Source organism: Convolutriloba macropyga, chromosome 6 (genome assembly GCF_964194025.1).
Source record: "Convolutriloba macropyga chromosome 6, txConMacr16.3, whole genome shotgun sequence".
NCBI lineage: Eukaryota > Metazoa > Xenacoelomorpha > Acoela > Convolutidae > Convolutriloba > Convolutriloba macropyga.
In genome coordinates, this window is record NC_134473.1 from 18,871,900 (window position 1) to 18,894,794 (window position 22,895).

Sequence of the window (22,895 nt, forward strand, 5' to 3'; positions counted from 1 at the left end):
GAAGAAAGAAGGGTTCGCAGAATTGGATACCAGAACTTGAGCGCAGGCAGAGCAAAGATCACAAGCTTTCTATAAACCATGGGTCAGGAAAGTCGATCAGTAGATCAACAAAGGGCACAGAACTAATTAAAGCAACAAGATCCATTTCTCCTGGAAAAGTCAGTCATAATTTGAAATTATGCAAAACATCAGCACATAGAAAATTGATTTTTGGGCGTAAATTACGAAGGAGCTCTTCAACTTCCAGGAATCCAGAGACAATCCTTTCCCTTCTAAAATGAACCAAAATAAAGCAATGAAGCAAAATTCCATTGCTCAAATTGCACCAGTCAACCAGTTAAAACAATCTGAACAGAGGTCAATATGTAAAAAAACTGCAAAGAAATAAAAAAGGAGATAGTAAGGAATGCTTCAGACTCACTTTTTCTGTTGACAATCCAAACTCAACAGAAGCCTGAAGGAACATAGAGGCAATCAACTCATAAGCAGCAAAAAACTGCAAAAATTGCAATAATTGAAACGGTGCAAACTACGTTTAAATAAAAGAAAATGATGGTCTTCCTTTCCACATCAGAAACAAACAACAAACTTTGATTTAATTTGATAATGGAAAAACTGATCAGGATATAGAAAGAAATCATGAGTCATCAATCCGCTCGTCGTTACCCTCACCAGTAAATTTTATTCAACAAACAGCAAAAACTCAGAATTACTTAATGTGACAAAATTGAGCAGCAGACACATTTTTCCATGACTATATGTCTATTAAAATTATGCCGACAGCATAAAAATGAAAAGATTAAATGAACGAATTCAGGGACTAAAGAATCTATAAATTAGTGAAAAACTCAGAACTGAAATGGTAAACGCAATTGAAGAAAGAAGGGTTCGCAGAATTGGATACCAGAACTTGAGCACAGGCAGAGCAAAGATCACAATCTTTCTATAAACCATGGGTCAGGAAAGTCGATCAGTAGATCAACAAAGGGCACAGAAATAATTAAAGCAACAAGATCCATTTCTCCTGGAAAAGTCAGTCATAATTTGAAATTATGCAAAACATCAGCACATAGAAAATTGATTTTTGGGCGTAAATTACGAAGGAGCTCTTCAACTTCCAGGAATCCAGAGACAATCCTTTCCCTTCTAAAATGAACCAAAATAAAGCAATGAAGCAAAATTCCATTGCTCAAATTGCACCAGTCAACCAGTTAAAACAATCTGAACAGAGGTCAATATGTAAAAAAACTGCAAAGAAATAAAAAAAAGGAGATAGTAAGGAATGCTTCAGACTCACTTTTTCTGTTGACAATCCAAACTCAACAGAAGCCTGAAGGAACATAGAGGCAATCAACTCATAAGCAGCAAAAAACTGCAAAAATTGCAATAATTGAAACGGTGCAAACTACGTTTAAATAAAAGAAAATGATGGTCTTCCTTTCCACATCAGAAACAAACAACAAACTTTGATTTAATTTGATAATGGAAAAACTGATCAGGATATAGAACGAAATCATGAGTCATCAATCCGCTCGTCGTTACCCTCACCAGAAAATTTTATTCAACAAACAGCAAAAACTCAGAATTACTTAATGTGACAAAATTGAGCAGCAGACATATTTTTCCATGACAAGAGGTCTATTAAAATTATGACGACAGCATAAGAATGAAAAGAACAAATGAACAAATTCAGGAACTATAGAATCTATAGACTAGTGAAAAACTCAGAACTGAAATGGTAAACGCAATTGAAGAAACAAGGGTCCGCAGAATTGGATACCAGAACTAGAGCACAGGCAGAGCACAGATCACAAGCTTTTTATAAACCATGGGTCAAGAAAGTCGATCAGTAGATCAACAAAAGGCACAGACCTAATTAAAGCAACAAGATCCATTTCTCCTGGAAAAGTCAGTCATAATTTGAAATTATGCAAAACATCAGCACATAGAAAATTGATTTTTGAGCATAAATTACGAAGGAGCTCTTCAACTTCCAGGAATCTAGAGACAATCCGTTCCCTTCTAAAATGAACAAAAACAAAGCAATGAAGCAAATTTTCATCGCTCAAATTGCACCAGTCAACCAGTTAAAACAATCTAAACAGAGGTCAATATGTAAAAAAAACTGCAAAGAAATAAAAAAGGAGATAGTAATGAATTCTTCAGACCCACTTTTTCTGTTGACAATCCAAACTCAACAGAAGCCTGAAGGAACCCAGAGCCATTCAACTCATAAGCAGCAAAAAACAGTGCAAACAGTGCAATAATTGAAACGGTGCAATCTACGTTGCAATAAAAGAGAATTGTTGTCTTCCTTGCCAATCAGAAACAAACAATAAGCTTTGATTTATTTTGATAATTGAAAAGCTGATCAGGATATAGAAAGAAATCATGAGTCAATCCGCTCGTCGCTAACATCACTAGTAAATTTTACTCAACAAACAGCAAAAACTCAGAATTACTTAATGTGACAAAATTGAGCAGCAGACACATTTTTCCATGACAAGAGGTCTATTAAAATTATGACGACAGCATAAGAATGCAAAGAACAAATGAACAAATTCAGGGACTAAAGAATCTATAAATTAGTGAAAAACTCAGAACTGAAATGGTAAACGCAATTGAAGAAACAAGGGTCCGCAGAATTGGATACTAGAACTTGAGCACAGGCAGAGCAAAGATCACAAGCTTTCTATAAACCATGGGTCAGGAAAGTCGATCAGTAGATCAACAAAGGGCACAGAACTAATTAAAGCAACAAGATCCATTTCTCCTGGAAAAGTCAGTCATAATTTGAAATTATGCAAAACATCAGCACATAGAAAATTGATTTTTGAGCATAAATTACGAAGGAGCTCTTCAACTTCCAGGAATCTAGAGACAATCCGTTCCCTTCTAAAATGAACAAAAATAAAGCAATGAAGCAAATTTTCATCGCTCAAATTGCACCAGTCAACCAGTTAAAACAATCTAAACAGAGGTCAATATGTAAAAAAAACTGCAAAGAAATAAAAAAGGAGATAGTAATGAATTCTTCAGACCCACTTTTTCTGTTGACAATCCAAACTCAACAGAAGCCTGAAGGAACCCAGAGCCATTCAACTCATAAGCAGCAAAAAACAGTGCAAACAGTGCAATAATTGAAACGGTGCAATCTACGTTGCAATAAAAGAGAATTGTTGTCTTCCTTGCCAATCAGAAACAAACAATAAGCTTTGATTTATTTTGATAATTGAAAAGCTGATCAGGATATAGAAAGAAATCATGAGTCAATCCGCTCGTCGCTAACATCACTAGTAAATTTTACTCAACAAACAGCAAAAACTCAGAATTACTTAATGTGACAAAATTGAGCAGCAGACACATTTTTCCATGACAAGAGGTCTATTAAAATTATGACGACAGCATAAGAATGAAAAGAACAAATGAACAAATTCAGGAACTATAGAATCTATAGACTAGTGAAAAACTCAGAACTGAAATGGTAAACGCAATTGAAGAAACAAGGGTCCGCAGAATTGGATACCAGAACTAGAGCACAGGCAGAGCAAAGATCACAAGCTTTTTATAAACCATGGGTCAAGAAAGTCGATCAGTAGATCAACAAAGGGCTCAAAACTAATTAAGGCAACAAGAACCACTTCTCCCGGAAAAGTCATACATAATTTGAATATAAGCAAAACAACAGCACACAAAATATTGATTTTTGAGCATAAATAACGAATAAGCTCAAGAACTTCCAGGAATCCAGAGACAATCCATTCCCTTCTAAAATGAACAAAAGTAAAGCAATGAAGCAAAGTTTCATCGCTTAAATTGCACCAGTTAACTAGTTAAAACAATCTAAGCACAGGTCAATATGTAATAACACTGCAAAAAAATAAAAAAGGAGATAGTAAGGATTGCTTCAGACTCACTTTTTCTGTTGACAATCCAAACTCAACAGGAGCCTGAAGGAACCTAGAGCCATTAAACTCATAAGCAGCGAAAACAGTGCAAAAATTGCAATTGAAACGGTGCAAACTACGCTGCAATGAAAGAAAACGATTGTCTTCCTTGCCACATCAGTAAAAAACGAAAAACAACAAACTTTGATTTAAATTGACAATTGGAAAACTGATAAGGATATAGGAAAAAATCATGAGTCATTCCGCTCGTCGCTAACATCACAAGCAAATTTTACTCAAAAAACAGCAAAAACTCAGAATTTCTTGTGACAAAATTGAGCAGCAGAAACATTTTTCCATGACACGAGGTCTATTAAAATTATGACGACAGCATAAGAATGAAAAGAACAAATGCACATATTCAGGAACTATAGAATCTATAAATTAGTGAAAAACTCAGAACTGAAATGGTAAACGAATTTGAAGAAACAAGGGTCCGCAGAATTGGATACCAGAACTAGAGCACAGGCAGAGCAAAGATCACAAGCTTTTTATAAACCATGGGTCAAGAAAGTCGATCAGTAGATCAACAAAAGGCACAGACCTAATTAAAGCAGCAAGATCCATTCCTCCCGGAAAAGTCTTACATAATTTGAAATTATGCAAAACATCAGCACATAGAAAATTGATTTCTGAGTATAAATAAAGAATAAGCTCACCAACTTCCAGGAAACCAGAGACAATCCGTGCCCTTCTAAAATGAACAAAAATAAAGCAATGAAGCAAATATTGAACCCCTAAATTGCACCAGTCAACTAGTTCAAACAATCTGAATACAGATCAATATGTAATTACACTGCAAAGAAATAAAAAATGAGATAGTAGGGATTGCTTCAGACTCACTTTTTTCTGTTGACAATCTAAGCTTAACAGAAGCCTGAAGGAACCTAGAGTCATTCAATTCACCATTCAAAAATTTCAATAATTGAAACGGTGCAAACTACGTTGCAATTAAAGAAAACGATTGTCTTCTTTGCCACATCAGTAACAAACGACAAACAACAAACTTTGATTTAATTTGACAATTGGAAAACTGATCAGGATATAGGAAAAAATCATGAGTCATTCCGCTCGTCGCTAACATCACAAGCAAATTTTACTCAAAAAACAGCAAAAACTCAGAATTACATAATGTGACAAAATTAAGCAGCAGACACATTTTTCCATGACTAGATGTCTATTAAAATTATGACGACAGCATAAGAATGAAAAGAACAAATGAACAAATTCAGGAACTATAGAATCTATAGACTAGTGAAAAACTCAGAACTGAAATGGTAAACGCAATTGAAGAAACAAGGGTCCGCAGAATTGGATACCAGAACTAGAGCACAGGCAGAGCAAAGATCACAAGCTTTTTATAAACCATGGGTCAAGAAAGTCGATCAGTAGTTCAACAAAGGGCTCAAAACTAATTAAGGCAACAAGAACCACTTCTCCCGGAAAAGTCATACATAATTTGAATATAAGCAAAACAACAGCACACAAAATATTGATTTTTGAGCATAAATAACGAATAAGCTCAAGAACTTCCAGGAATCCAGAGACAATCCGTTCCCTTCTAAAATGAACAAAAGTAAAGCAATGAAGCAAAGTTTCATCGCTTAAATTGCACCAGTTAACTAGTTAAAACAATCTAAGCACAGGTCAATATGTAATAACACTGCAAAAAAATAAAAAAGGAGATAGTAAGGATTGCTTCAGACTCACTTTTTCTGTTGACAATCCAAACTCAACAGGAGCCTGAAGGAACCTAGAGCCATTAAACTCATAAGCAGCGAAAACAGTGCAAAAATTGCAATTGAAACGGTGCAAACTACGCTGCAATGAAAGAAAACGATTGTCTTCCTTGCCACATCAGTAAAAAACGAAAAACAACAAACTTTGATTTAAATTGACAATTGGAAAACTGATAAGGATATAGGAAAAAATCATGAGTCATTCCGCTCGTCGCTAACATCACAAGCAAATTTTACTCAAAAAACAGCAAAAACTCAGAATTTCTTGTGACAAAATTGAGCAGCAGAAACATTTTTCCATGACACGAGGTCTATTAAAATTATGACGACAGCATAAGAATGAAAAGAACAAATGCACATATTCAGGAACTATAGAATCTATAAATTAGTGAAAAACTCAGAACTGAAATGGTAAACGCAATTGAAGAAACAAGGGTCCGCAGAATTGGATACCAGAACTAGAGCACAGGCAGAGCAAAGATCACAAGCTTTTTATAAACCATGGGTCAAGAAAGTCGATCAGTAGATCAACAAAAGGCACAGACCTAATTAAAGCAGCAAGATCCATTCCTCCCGGAAAAGTCTTACATAATTTGAAATTATGCAAAACATCAGCACATAGAAAATTGATTTCTGAGTATAAATAAAGAATAAGCTCACCAACTTCCAGGAAACCAGAGACAATCCGTGCCCTTCTAAAATGAACAAAAATAAAGCAATGAAGCAAATATTGAACCCCTAAATTGCACCAGTCAACTAGTTCAAACAATCTGAACACAGATCAATATGTAATTACACTGCAAAGAAATAAAAAATGAGATAGTAGGGATTGCTTCAGACTCACTTTTTTCTGTTGACAATCTAAGCTTAACAGAAGCCTGAAGGAACCTAGAGTCATTCAATTCACCATTCAAAAATTTCAATAATTGAAACGGTGCAAACTACGTTGCAATTAAAGAAAACGATTGTCTTCTTTGCCACATCAGTAACAAACGACAAACAACAAACTTTGATTTAATTTGACAATTGGAAAACTGATCAGGATATAGGAAAAAATCATGAGTCATTCCGCTCGTCGCTAACATCACAAGCAAATTTTACTCAAAAAACAGCAAAAACTCAGAATTACTTAATGTGACAAAATTGAGCAGCAGAAAAATTTTTCCATGACAAGATGTCTATTAAAATCATGCCGACAGCATAAGAATGAAAAGAACAAATGAACAAACTCAGGATCAATAGAATCTACAAATTAACGAAAAACTCAGAACTGAAATGTTAAATGCAATTGAAGAAAGAAGGGTTCGCAGAATTGGATACCAGAACTTGAGCACAGGCAGATAAAAGATCACAAGCTCTTTATAAACCATGGGTGAGAAAGTCGATCAGTAGATCAACAAAGGGCAAAGAATTATTTAATGCAACAAGATCCATTTCTCCCGGAAAAGTCATACATAATTTGAAATTATGCAAAACATCAGCACATAGAAAATTGATTTTTGATCATAAATTACGAAGGAGCTCACCAACTTCCAGGAATCCAGAGACAATCCGTTCCCTTCTAAAATGAACAAAAATAAAGCAATGAAGCAAATTTTCATCGCTCAAATTGCACCAGTCAACCAGTTAAAACAACCTAAACAGAGGTCAATATGTAAAAAAAAACTGCAAAGAAATAAAAAAGAAGATAGTAAGGAATGCTTCAGACTCACTTTTTCTGTTGACAATCCAAACTCAACAGAAGCCTGAAGGAACCTAGAGCCATTCAACTCATATGCAGCAAAAAACAGTGCAAACATTGCAATAATTGAAACAGTGCAATCTACGTTGCAATAAAAGAGAATTATTGTCTTCCTTGCCACATCAGAAACAAACAATAAGCTTTGATTTATTTTGGTAATTGAAAAGCTGATCAGGATATAGAAAGAAATCATGAGTCATTCCGCTCGTCGCTAACATCACTAGTAAATTTTATTCAACAAACAGCAAGAACTCAGAATTACTTATGTGACAAAATTGAGCAGCAGAAACATTTTTCCATGACAAGAGGTCTATTAAAATTATGACGACAGCATAAGAATGAAAAGAACAAATGCACAAATTCAGGAACTAAAGAATCTATAAATTAGTGAAAAACTCAGAACTGAAATGGTAAACGCAATTGAAGAAACAAGGGTCCGCAGAATTGGATACCAGAACTAGAGCACAGGCAGAGCAAAGATCACAAGCTTTTTATAAACCATGGGTCAAGAAAGTCGATCAGTAGATCAACAAAAGGCACAGACCTAATTAATGCAACAAGATCCATTCCTCTCGGAAAAGTCTTACATAATTGGAAATTATGCAAAATATCAGCACATAGAAAACTGATCTCTGAGTATAAATAACGAATAAGCTCACCAACTTCCAGGAAACCAGAGACAATCCGTGCCCTTCTAAAATGAACAAAAATAAAGCAATGAAGCAAATATTGAACCCCTAAAATCCACCGGTCAACTAGTTCAAACAATCTGAACACAAATCAATATGTAATTACACTGCAAAGAAATAAAAAATGAGATAGTAGGGATTGCTTCAGACTCACTTTTTTCTGTTGACAATCTAAGCTTAACAGAAGCCTGAAGGAACCTGGAGTAATTCAATTCACCATTCAAAAATTTCAATAATTGAAACAGTGCAAACTACGCTGCAATGGAAGAAAACGATTGTCTTCCTTGCCACATCAGTAAAAAACGAAAAACAACAAACTTTGATTTAAATTGACAATTGGAAAACTGATAAGGATATAGGAAAAAATCATGAGTCATTCCGCTCGTCGCTAACATCACAAGCAAATTTTACTCAAAAAACAGCAAAAACTCAGAATTTCTTGTGACGAAATTGAGCAGCAGAAACATTTTTCCATGACACGAGGTCTATTAAAATTATGACGACAGCATAAGAATGAAAAGAACAAATGCACATATTCAGGAACTATAGAATCTATAAATTAGTGAAAAACTCAGAACTGAAATGGTAAACGAATTTGAAGAAACAAGGGTCCGCAGAATTGGATACCAGAACTAGAGCACAGGCAGAGCAAAGATCACAAGCTTTTTATAAACCATGGGTCAAGAAAGTCGATCAGTAGATCAACAAAAGGCACAGACCTAATTAAAGCAGCAAGATCCATTCCTCCCGGAAAAGTCTTACATAATTTGAAATAATGCAAAACATCAGCACATAGAAAAATGATTTCTGAGTATAAATAACGAATAAGCTCACCAACTTCCAGGAAACCAGAGAAAATCCTTGCCCTTCTAAAATGAACAAACAGAAAGCAATGAAGCAAATATTGAACCCCTAAATTCCACCGGTCAACTAGTTCAAACAATCTGAACACAGATCAATGTAATTACACTGCAAAGAAATAAAAAATGAGATAGTAGGGATTGCTTCAGACTCACTTTTTTCTGTTGACAATCTAAGCTTAACAGAAGCCTGAAGGAACCTAGAGTCATTCAATTCACCATTCAAAAATTTTAACAATTGAAACAGTGCAAACTACGCTGCAATGAAAGAAAACGATTGTCTTCCTTGCCACATCAGTAGCAAACGACAAACAACAAACTTTAATTTAATTTGACAATTGGAAAACTGATCAGGATATAGGAAAAAATCATGAGTCATTCCGCTCGTCGCTAACATCACAAGCAAATTTTACTCAAAAAACAGCAAAAGCTCAGAATTACTTAATGTGACAAAATTGAGCAGCAGAAATATTTTTCCATGACAAGATGTCTATTAAAATTATGCCGACAGCATAAGGATGAAAAGAACAAATGAATAAATCCAGGAACTGTAGAATCTAAATTAGTCAAAAACTCAGAACTGAAATGGTAAACGCAATTGAAGAAACAAGGGTCCGCAGAACTGGATACCAGAACTAGAGCACAGCCAGAGCAAAGATCACAAGCTTTTTATAAACCATGGGTCAAGAAAGTCGATCAGTAGATCAACAAAAGGCACAGACCTAATTAAAGCAGCAAGATCCATTCCTCCCGGAAAAGTCTTACATAATTTGAAATTATGCAAAACATCAGCACATAGAAAATTGATTATTGAGCATTAGTAACGAATAAGCTCACCAACTTCCAGGAATCCACAGACAATCCATTCCCTTCTAAAATGAATAAAAAGCAATGAAGCAAATTTTCATCGCTTAAATTTCACCAGTCAACTAGTTGAAACAATCTAAACACAGGTCAATATGTAATTACACTGCAAAGAAATAAAAAAGGAGACAGTAGGGATTGCTTCAGACTCACTTTTCTGTTCACAATCTAAACTCAACAGAAGCCTGAAGGAACCTAGAGCCATTCAACTCATCATCATTAAAATCAGTGCAAAAATTTTTTGAAAAAAAGAAAGGGTGCAAATTACGCAGCAAAAAAGCAATTGATTGTCTTCCTTGCCACATCAGAAGCAAACGAAAAACTTTGATTTCATATGATAATTGAAAAACTGATCAGGATGTAGGAAGAAATCATGAGTCATTCCGCTCGTCGCTAATATCACAAGCAAATTTTACTCAAAAAACAGCAGCTCAGAATTACTTAATGTGACAAAATTGAGCAGCAGAAATATTTTTCTATGACAAGATGTCTATTAAAATCATGCTGACAGCATAAGAATGAAAAGAACAAATGAATAAATTCAGGAACTATAGAATCTAAATTAGTCAAAAACTCAGAACTGAAATGGTAAACGCAATTGAAGAAACAAGGGTCCGCAGAACTGGATACCAGAACTTGAGCACAGGCAGATAAAAGATCACAAGCTTTTTATAAACCATGGGTGAGAAAGTCGATCAGTAGATCAACAAAGGGCAAAGAACTATTTAATGCAACAAGATCCATTTCTCCCGGAAAAGTCATACATAATTTGAAATTATGCAAAACATCAGCACATAGAAAATTGATTATTGAGCATTAGTAACGAATAAGCTCACCAACTTTCAGGAATCCACAGACAATCCATTCCCTTCTAAAATGAATAAAAATAAAGCAATGAAGCAAATTTTCATCGCTTAAATTTCACCAAACAACTAGTTGAAACAATCTAAACACAGGTCAATATGTAATTACACTGCAAAGAAATAAAAAAGGAGACAGTAGGGATTGCTTCAGACTCACTTTTCTGTTCACAATCTAAACTCAACAGAAGCCTGAAGGAACCTAGAGCCATTCAACTCATCATCAGCAAAAATCAGTGCGAAAATTTTTTAAAAAAATAGAAAGGGTGCAAATTACGCAGCAAAAAAGCAATTGATTGTCTTCCTTGCCAAATCAGAAGCAAACGAAAAACTTTGATTTCATATGATAATTGAAAAACTGATCAGGATGTAGGAAGAAATCATGAGTCATTCCGCTCGTCACTAACATCACAAGTAAATTTTACTCAACAAACAGCAAGAACTCAGAATAACTTAATGTCACAAAATTGAGCAGCAGACAGATTTTTCCATGACTATATGTCTATTAAAATTATGCCGACAGCATAAGGATGAAAAGATTAAATGAACGAATTCAAGAACTATAGAATCTAAAATAGTGAAAAACTCAGAATTGAAAAGGTAAACGCAATTGAAGAAACAAGGGCCCGCAAAACTGGATACCAGAACTTGAGCACAGGCAGATCAAAGATCACAAGCTTTTTATAGAGTGCACAGAACTAATTAAAGCAACAAGATCCATTTCTCCTGGAAAAGTCATACATAATTTGAAACTATGCAAAACATCAGCGCATAGAAAATTGATGTTTGAGCATAAATTACGAAGGAGCTCTTCAACTTCCAGGAATCCAGAGACAATTCGTTCCCTTCTAAAATGAACAAAAATAAAGCAAGGAAGCAAATTTTCATCGCTCAAATTGCACCAGTTGAAACAATCTAAACACAGGTCAATATGTAATTACACTGCAAAGAAATAAAAAAGGAGACAGTAGGGATTGCTTCAGACTCACTTTTCTGTTCACAATCTAAACTCAACAGAAGCCTGAAGGAACCTAGAGCCATTCAACTCATCATCAGCAAAAATCAGTGCAAAAATTTTTAAAAAAATAGAAAGGGTGCAAATTACGCAGCAAAAAAGCAATTGATTGTCTTCCTTGCCACATCAGAAGCAAACGAAAAACTTTGATTTCATATGATAATTGAAAAACTGATCAGGAAGTAGAAAGAAATCATGAGTCATTCCGCTCGTCGCTAACATCACAAGTAAATTTTACTCAACAAACAGCAAGAACTCAGAATTACTTAATGTGACAAAATTGAGCAGCAGACAGATTTTTCCATGACTATATGTCTATTAAAATTATGCCGACAGCATAAGGATGAAAAGATTAAATGAACGAATTCAAGAACTATAGAATCTAAAATAGTGAAAAACTCAGAATTGAAATGGTAAACGCAATTGAAGAAACAAGGGCCCGCAAAACTGGATACCAGAACTTGAGCACAGGCAGATCAAAGATCACAAGCTTTTTATAGAGTGCACAGAACTAATTAAAGCAACAAGATCCATTTCTCCTGGAAAAGTCATACATAATTTGAAACTATGCAGAACATCAGCGCATAGAAAATTGATGTTTGAGCATAAATTACGATGGAGCTCTTCAACTTCCAGGAATCCAGAGACAATCCGTTCCCTTCTAAAATGAACAAAAATATAGCAATGAAGCAAATTTTCATCGCTCAAATTGCACCAGTTAAAACAATCTAAACCCAGGTCAATATGTAATAACACTGCAAAGAAATAAAAAAGGAGATAGTAAGAATTGCTTCAGACTCACTTTTTCTGTTGACAATCCAAACTCAACAGAAGTCTGAAGGAACCTAGAGCCATTCAACTCATAAGCAGCAAAAAAACAGTGCAAACATTGCAATATTTGAAACGGTAGAAAATACGTTGCAATATAGAGAATGGTTGTCTTCCTTGCCACATCAGAAACAAACAACAAACAATAAGCTTTGATTTAATTTGATAATTAAAAAATGATCAGGATATAGAAAGAAATCATGAGTCATTCCGCTCGTCGCTAACATCACTAGTAAATTTTACTCAACAAATAGCAAAAACTCAGAATTACTTGATGTGACAAAATTGAGCAGCAGAAACATTTTTTTATGACAAGATTAAAACTATGCCGACAGCATAAGAATGAAAAGAACAAATGAACGAATTCAGGAACTATAGAATCTAAATTTGTAAAAAACTCATAACTGAAATGGTAAAGGCAATTGAAGAACATTACACAAACACCAAAAGCTCAAAATTAGTTAATAAGACAAAAATGAGCAGCAAAAACAGTCACCATGACTGAAATTCTGTTTAAATATTATGCCACCAGCGTGAGCAAGACATGAACGACAAAAAAATGCTAAATTATATAGTTCATAAAATAGTGAAACAAATCAGAAAAAAAAACAAATTGAAAAAACAAGAGACTGCCGAATTGGATAACCAAACTGGATTACCAAGAAAGCAAAGATCACAAGCTTTTAAAAAAACTGGGTAGAAAATCTCGCCCACCGTAGATCGACAAAGGTCAGGGCTAATTAGAGCTGAAAAAAACTTTATTCCTCCCAGAAAACTAGTGCATAATTCAAAAACATGCGAAATATTAACATATTTATATAAAATTCCAACTTTAAGGAATCGAGAAACAATCAGTTACTCGCCAGAAGGAAAAGTAATAAAACAAAAATGGAGCAAATTTCCATCTCACAAATTCTACTGAAGTCACTCAAATTCAAACAGATCACAATCTAATTAGGCTACAACCAAAAAAAGCAAAACACTTCGACCTCAAATATTTTGTGTAGTCCATTAAACTTGAAGAAACCAGAGCCATTCAACTCATAAGCAGCAAAAATAAATCCAACAATTTTAATAATGGGTTGAGGGGATGCAGATTTCAACAATTCACACAAAAAACTTCACAGCCGTTCCAAGCACATCCAAAAGAACCAAACACCAAAAATTGTCATAATCAATTAATTTGGAAAAGTGATCAGGATATGGGAAGGAATCTTGAGTCACTCCGCTCGACCCTAACATCACTAGTAAATTTTACAGAGCAAAAACTTAGAATTACTTAATGTGACAAAATTGAGCAGCAGAAACATTTTCCATGACAAGATGTCTATTAAAATTAAGCCGACAGCATAAGAATGAAAAGAACAAAGGAACAATTTGAGGAACTATAGAATCTACAAATTAGTGAAAAACTCAGAACTGATATGGCTAAAACAATTGAAGAAACAAGGGGCCGCATAATTGGATACCAGATATTGAGCACAGGCAGAGCAAAGATCAAACAAGCTCCTTAGAACTATGCGCAAAGAAAGTCGGCGTCAGCAGATCAACAAAGGGCAAAGGACTAATTAAAGCAAAGGACTAATTAAAGCAGAGAAAACGACTAAGCTGAACAACTTCCAGGAATCCAGAGACAATCAATTCTCTTCTCAAACGAATACAAATAAAACAAAAATGGATCAAATTTTCATCACTTAAATTGCACCATTCGAATAAGATAATCTAAACACAGGTCAATATGTAATTGCAAAGCAAACAATTAAAAAGCAAAAGCGGGTGTAAGGACGGCATCAAACTCAATTTTTTAATGCAGTCAATCTAAACTCATCAGAAACTTGATGGAACCTGGATGAAAAGTATGTCAACAAAATAGGGGAAAAAACGGAAAATTCTATAACAATGACCAATTAGTGAAAAACACAAAAAAACTGCTCGCAATTGAAGTAACAGACCGCAGAATTGGATACCAAAACTTGAGTAAAGACAGAACAAAAGTCTAGCTATTAAAAAACTATGAGTCATGAAACAACTCAATCGACCCAACATCATCAGATACTCGGAGATAACCAGAGCCATTCAACTCCTTATGAGCAAAAAACAATGCAAAAATAAACTCAATAAATCATTAACTGAATGAAAGAATGCAAATTTCAAGACCCAAGCCGCGAATAAAAAAAATTGACAGCCCTCCTTGTCACATCAAAAACCAGCAGACAACGGACAAAAATTGATTTAATTTGGTAATTTTTGAAAATTTGATCGTGACATAGGAAGGAATTTTGAGTCATTCCGCTCCTCGCGAAGACCACAACTAAAATTTACTCAAAAAACAGCAGAAGATCAGAATTAGTTAGTGTGACAAAATTGAGCAGCAGAATAATTTTTCAATGACAAGATGTCTATTAAAACCATGCCGACAGCATAAGAATGAAAAGAACAAATGACCGAATTCAGGAACTATAGAATATAAATTAGTGAAAAACTCAGAACTGAAATGGTAAACGCAATTGAAGAAACAAGGGTCCGCAGCACTGGACACCCGAAATTGAGCAAAGGCAGATCAGAGATCAAAAGCTTTTTATAAAGGGCACAGAACTAATTAAAGCAACAAGATCCATTTCTCCTGGAAAAATCATACATAATTTGAAATTATGCAAAACATCCGCACATATAAAATTGATTTTTGAGCATAAATTACGAATGAGCTCACCAACTTCCAGGAATCCAGAGACAATCCGTTCCCTTCTAAAATGATCAAAAATAAAGCAATGAAGCATATTTTCATCGCCCAAATTGCACCGTCAACCAGTTAAAACAATCTAAAAACAGGTCAATATGTAATAACACTGCAAAGAAATAAAAAAGGAGATAGTAAGGATTGCTTCAGACTCGTTTTTTCCGTTGACAATCCAAACTCAACAGAAGCCTGAAGAAACCTAGAGACATTCAACTCATAAGCAGCAAAAAAACAGTGCTAACATTGCAATAATTGAAACGGTGCAAACTACGTTGCAATAAAAGAGAATGATTGTCTTCCTTGTCACATCAGAAACAAACGTCAAACAATAAGCTTTGATTTAATTTGATAATTGAAAAGCTGATCAGGATATAGAAAGAAATCATGATTCATTCCGCTCGTCGCTAACATCACTAATAAATTTTACTCAATAAACAGCAAAAGCTCAGAATTACTTAATGTGAAAAAATTGAGCAGCAGAAACATTTTTCCCTGACAAGATGTCTATTAAAATCATGCCGACAGCATAAGAATGAAAAGAACAAATGAACGAATTCAGGAACTATAGAATCTAAATTAGTGAACAACTCAGAACTGAAATGGTGAACAAAATTGAAGAAACAAGGGTCCGCAGAATTGGATAGCAGAACTTGAGCACAGGCAGATCAAAGATCACAAGCTTTTTATAAACCATGGGTAAGAAAGTCGATCAGTAGATCAACAAAGGGCAAAGAACTAATTAAAGCAACAAGATCCATTCGTCCCGAAAAAGTCATACAAAATTTGAAATTATGCAAAACATCAGCGCATAGGAAATTGATTTTTGAGCATAAATAACGAAAAAGCTCACCAACTCCTAGGAATCCAGAGACAATCCGTTCCCTTCTAAAATAAACAAAAAGAAAGCAATGAAGCAATATTTTTTCGCATAAATTGCACCAGTCAACTAGTTGAAACAATCTAAACACAGGTCAATATGTATTTACACTGCAAAGAAATAAAAAAGGAGACAGAAGGGATTGCTTCAGACTCACTTTTCTGTTCACAATCTAAACTCAACAGAAGCCTGAAGGAACCTAGAGCCATTCAACTCATCATCAGCAAAAATCAGTGAAAAAATTTTTAAAAAAAGAAAGGGTGCAAATTACGCAGCAAAAAAGCAATTGATTGTCTTCTTTGCCATATCAGAAGCCAACGAAAAACTTTGATTTATGATAATTGAAAAACCGATCAGGATGTACGAAGAAATCATGAGTCATTCCGCTCGTCGCTAACATCACAAGCAAATTTTACTCAAAAAACAGCAAAACCTCAGAAATACTTAATGTGACAAAATTGAGCAGCAGAAACGTTTTCCATGACAAGATGTCTATTAAAATTAAGCCGACAGCATAAGAATGAAAAGAACAAATGAATAATTTGAGGAACTATAGATTCTATAAATTAGTGAAAAACACAGAACCGATATGGCTAAAACAATTGAAGAAACAAGGGGCCGCATAATTGGATACCAGATATTGAGCACAGGCAGAGCAAAGATCACAAGCTCCTTAGAACCATGCGTAAAGAAAGCCGGCGTCAGCAGATCAACAAAGGGCAAAGGACTAATTAAAGCAAATAAATCTATCTTTTCTCCCAGAAAACTCAACATGCCAAACATCACCAAATAGAAAATTGATTTTTGAGCATAGATGACGACTAAGCTGAACAACTTTCAGGAATCCAGAAAATCAATTCTTTTCTCAAACGGATACAAATGAAACAAAAATGGATCAAACTTTCATCGGTTAAATTGCACCATTTGAATAAGATAATCTAAACACAGGTCAATATGTAATTGCAAAGCAAACAATTAAAAAGCGGGTGTAAGGATGGCATCAAACTCAGTTTTTCAATTCAGTCAATCCAAACTCATCAGAAACTTGATGGAACCTGGATAGAAAGTATGTCAACAAAATAGCGGAAAGATAGAAAAATTCTATAACAATGACCAATTAGTGAAAAATCCAAAAAAACTGCTCGCAATTGAAGTAACGGACCGCAGTATTGGATACCAAAACTTGAGTAAAGACAGAACAAAAAGTCGAGCTATTAAAAACTATGAGTCATGAAACAACTCAATCGACCCAACATCATCAGATACTCGGAGACAACCACAGCCATTCAACTCCTTATGAGCAAAAAACAATGCAAAAATAAACTCAAAAAAATCATTAACTGAATGAAAGGATGCAAATTTCAAGACCCAAGCCTCGAATAAAAAAATTGATAGCCCTCCTTGTCACATCAAAAACAAACAGACAAAGGACAAAAATTGATTTAAATTGGTAATTTGAAAATTTGATCGTGACATATGAAGGAATTGTGATTCATTCCGCTCCTCGCTAAGATCACAAGTAAAATTTACTCAACAAACAGCAGAAGATCAGAATTAGTCAGTGCGACAAAATTGAGCAGCAAAAACAATCTCCACGACTGAAAGTTTATTTAAATATATACCACCAGCGTGAGCAAGAAAAAAACGACAGGGAAAATGCTGTAACTATAAAGTCAGTAAAAGAGGAAAAAAACAGAAAAACTAAATTCAAGAAACAAGGGGCCGCCGAAATGGATCACAAAACTGGAATACCAACAGTGCAAAGATCAAAATTTTACTTAAGAACTACGAGTCAAGAGTCTCATCCTGAGCAGATGAACAAACGTCAAAGGAGTAAGTAGAACTACAAAATTCGTTATTCCTCCCTGAACTCATACAAAATTCAAAAACATGCGAAATATTAATATATACTTATAGAAAAGTCATTAAAGCAATAGAATCATTCATTTCTCCTAGAAAATAATCAACCCAACATAATCAGATACTTGTAGAAACTGAAAGATATTCAACTCAATATCAGCAAAAAACAGTGTAAAAATAAAGCCATCAATTTCAATAACTGATTTAGAGGATGCAGATTTCAACAATTAAGATGTAAATAAAAAGTTTACAACCCTTCTCGCCAAATCCAAAAGAAACCAATACCAACTTGTGTTATCGTTTGAGAATTTGATAAACTTATCAGGAAATAGGAAGAATCGTGAGCCATTCTGCTCGTCGCTATCATCACAAGCAAATTCAAAACAATCAGCAGAAGCTTAGAATTACTCAAGTGACAAAACAGAGCAGCAAAAACCATTAACCATGACTGGATGTCCATTTGAAAACTATACCCACAGCATAAGAATGAAAAGAACAAAATTAGGAACTATAGAATTTATAGATTACTGAAAACCTCAGAACTGAAAAGATAAACGCAATTGAAGAAACAGGGGTCCGCAGAATTGGACACAAGTACTTGAGCAAAGACAGAGCAAAGATCACAAGCTTTTTAGAAACCATGTGTCAAAAAATTTGACATCAGTAGGTCGACAAACGGCAAAAGACCAATTTAAAGCATAAACAACAATTTCTTCCACAAAACTCGTGCATAAATTGAGAACATGCGACACATCAGCATATAGAAATTAATTTTCCAGCACAGATAACGACTACGCTAACCCACTTACAGGAATCCAAAGACCATCAGTTCCCTTTTGAAAGTAACAAAAAACAATAATGGAGCACATTTTCATCGCATAAGTAACAAAGTCGATTATTTCCAAAATACATTGTACCAGTCAACAAACAAAATAATCTACAGAGGTTATTACGTAATTAAACAGCGAACAAACAAAAAGGGAGAGTAAGGACTGCTTCAAACTCAATTTTTCTGTGCAGTCAATACAAACTCATCAGACACCTGATGGAAAGAAGAGCCATTCAACTCATTATAAGCAAAAAACAATTCAGAAATAAACACAAATTTCATTATTTGGATGAAGGGATGCAAATTTTAACAAAGCCGCAATAAAAAATTAATAGTATTCCTTGCCGCATCAGAAACAAAACAGACCAACAGCAAATGGATTTACTTTGCTAATTTGAAAAGCTGATCAGGACATAGGAAGCAATCATGCGTCATTCCACTCGTCGCTAACATCACATGGAAATTTAAAATGAACAGCAGAAGCTTAGAACTACTTAACGTGACAAAATAGAGCAGCAAAAAAACAATTTCCATGACTTGATCTCCATTTGAAAACTATACCCACAGCATAAGAATGAAAAGAACCAAATCAAGAAATGAAGAATTTATAAATTAGTGAAAATCTCAGAACTGAAAGGGTAAAGGCAATTGAAGAAACAGGCGTCCGCAGAATTGGACAAAAGAACTTGAGCACAGGCAGAGGAAATATTTTCATAAGCCATTGGTCAAGAAAATTGTCATCAGTAGGTGAACAAACCACAAAGGACCAATTAAAGCAACAAAATCTATAATATCCACGAAAACTCATGCATAAATTGAAAACATGCAACACATCAGAAAAAAAATTGATTTTGGAGCACAGATGACGACTAAGCTAACCTACTTTCAGGACTCGAGACCATCAGTTCCCTTCTAAAAGGAACAAAATTAAAACAATGGAGCAAAATTTCATCGCTTAAGTAACAAAATCATTTCTACAATACATTGCACCGGTCAACTAATTAATATAATCTAAACACGAGTTATTATGTAATTAAACTCTTCTAAAAGGAACAAAAAGTAATGGAGCAAAATTTCATCGCCTAAGTAACGAAGGCAATCAATTCTAAAATACATTGCACCGGCCAACTAAATAAGATAATCTAAACAGGTTATTACGTAATTACACTGGCAACACACAAAGGGAGAGAGTAAGCACTGCTTAAATTCATTTTTTCTGTGTAGTCAATACAAATTCATCAGACACCTGATGGAAACCAGAGCCATTCAACTCATCATAAGCAAAAAACAATTTAGAAATAAACAATCTTCATTATTTGGATGAAGGGATGCAAACTTTAATAGCAAATCCTCAATAAGAAAATTAATAGTATTCCTTGCCACATCAGAAAAAAAAAGACAAACAGCAAACTGATTTAATTTAATATATTGAAAAGCTGATCAGGACATAGGATGGAATCATGAGTCATTCCACTCGTCGCTAACATCACATGCAATTTTAAAAAACAAAACCTTATCAACCCAACCTCATCAGATAGTTGGAGAAATCCAGAGCCATTCAACTCATTATCAGTAAAAAATAATGTAAATAAATCCAACAATTTCAATAATTGACTGAGAGGATGCAGATTTCAACAATTAAGCTGTAATATAAAAACTTTACAACCCTCCGCACCACATCCGAAAGAACCAAACACCAAACTTTGCTATATTTTGGCAATATGAAAAATTAATCAGGATGTACAAAGGAACCAAGAACCATTCCGCTCGTCACTAACATCACTAGTAAATTTTGCTCAACAAACAGCAAAAATTCAGAATTACTTAAAGTGACAAAATTAAGCACAAACCCTTTTTTTAACAAGATGTGCAATTTAAAAATAATGCCGACACAGCATAAGAAGGAAAAGAACAAAACAATTCAGATATTCTAGCATCAATAAATTAGTGAAGAAACTACACGCAATTGAAGAAACAGGAGTCCTCAGAATTGGATACCAGAACTTGAGCACAGACAGAGCAAAGATCAAAAGCTTTTTAGAAACCATGTGTCAAGAAATTCGTCATCAGTGGGTCGACAAACGGCAAAGGACCAATTAAAGCAACAAAATCTACAATTTCTTCCAGAAAACTCATGCACAAATTGAAAACATAGGGACACATCAGCACATAGAAACTAATTTTTGAGCATAGATAACGACCAAGCTAACCATTTTCCAGGAATCCAGAGACCATCAGTTCCCTTCTAAAAGGAACAAAAATAAAAAATGGAGCAAAATTTCATCGCTGAAGTAACAAAATCAATCATTTCTACAATACATTGCACCGGTCAACTAATTAAGATAATCTAAACACAGGTTACTATGTAATTAAGCTGTGAACAAACAAAAAAAAGGAGAGAGTAAGGACTGCTTCAAACTCACTTCTGTGTAGTAAATACAAACACATCAGAAACCTGACGGAGCCCAGAGCCATTCAACTCATCATCAGCAAAAAGGAATTCAGATATAATTAAAAATTTCATTGTTTGAATGAAGGGATGACAACTTCAACAACTAAGCCGCATTAGAAAAGTTAATTATTCCTGGCCAAATTAGAAAAAAACAGACAGACAGCAAATTGATTTAATTTGATATTTTGGAAAGCTGATCAGGACATAGAAAGGAATCATGCGTCATTACGCCCGTCGCTAACATCAGAAGCAAATTTGAGTTCACCGGCAGAAGCTCAGAACTACTTAAAGTGACAAAATTGAGCAGCAAAACCAATTAATATGACTGGATGTCCATTTAAAAATTAAGCCGGCAGCATAAGAAGGGAAAAATAAAACAAATTCTTAAAAAATAACATTGATAAATGAAAAAAAGTTAGATCTAAAACAATTCTCGCAATTCAAAGAACAAGGGACCGCAGAATTGGATTTAAAAACTTGAGTAAAGAAAAGACAAAGCTCACCCGCTAAAAAAAAAGTGAGTCAAGAAAATACTCTTCGCCAGAAGATCAACACAGGACAACTTAAAGCAACAAAATCATTCAATTCTTTCAAACTTAATCAACAGCTAGTTGGAAAAACCCAGAGCCAGTCAGCTCTATATCAGCAAAAAACAATGCAGAAAACAAACCCAACAATTTCAATAATTGACTGAGAGGATGCATATGTCAACAATGCAGCTGCAATACGAAAACTTCACAACCCTCCTCACCACATCCGAAAGACCCAAACACCAATTTTCGTTATAATTTTATAATATGAAAAAATGATCCGGATGTAGGAAGGAATCATGAGTCATTCCACTCGTGGCTAACATCACACACAAACTTTGCTTAACAAACAGCAAAAACTCAGAATTACTCAATGTTATAAAACGGAGCAGAACTAACCATTTTTCATAACAAGCTGTGCAATTTTTTTACACGCAATTGAAGGATCAGGATTCCGGATAATTGGATACCAGAACCTGGGCACAGGCAGAGCCAAGATCACAAGCTTTTCGTCATCAGTAGGTCAACAAACGGCAAAGGACCAATTAAAGCAACAAAATCTACAATTTCTTCCAGAAAACTCATGCACAAATTGAAAACATGGGACACATCAGCACATAGAAATTAATTTTTGAGCATTGATAACGACTAAGCTAACCATATTACATGGATCCAGAGACCATCAGTTCCCTTCTAAAAGGAACAAAAATAAAACAATGGAGCAAAATTTCATCGCTGAAGTAACAAAATCAATCATTTCTACAATACATTGCACCGGTCAACTAATCAAGATAATCTAAACACAGGTTATTATGTAACTAAACTCTACTAAAAGGGACAAAAAAATGGAGCAAAAATTCATCGCCTATAAATTTGCTATATTTTTGCTATATTTTTGCTATATTTTGGCAATATGAAAAATTGATCAGGATGTACAAAGGAATCAAGAATCATTCCGCTCGTCGCTAACGTCACTAGTAAATTTTGCTCAACAAACAGCAAAAACTCAGAAATACTTAATGTGACAAAATTAAGCACAAACCATTTTTATAACAAGATGTGCAATT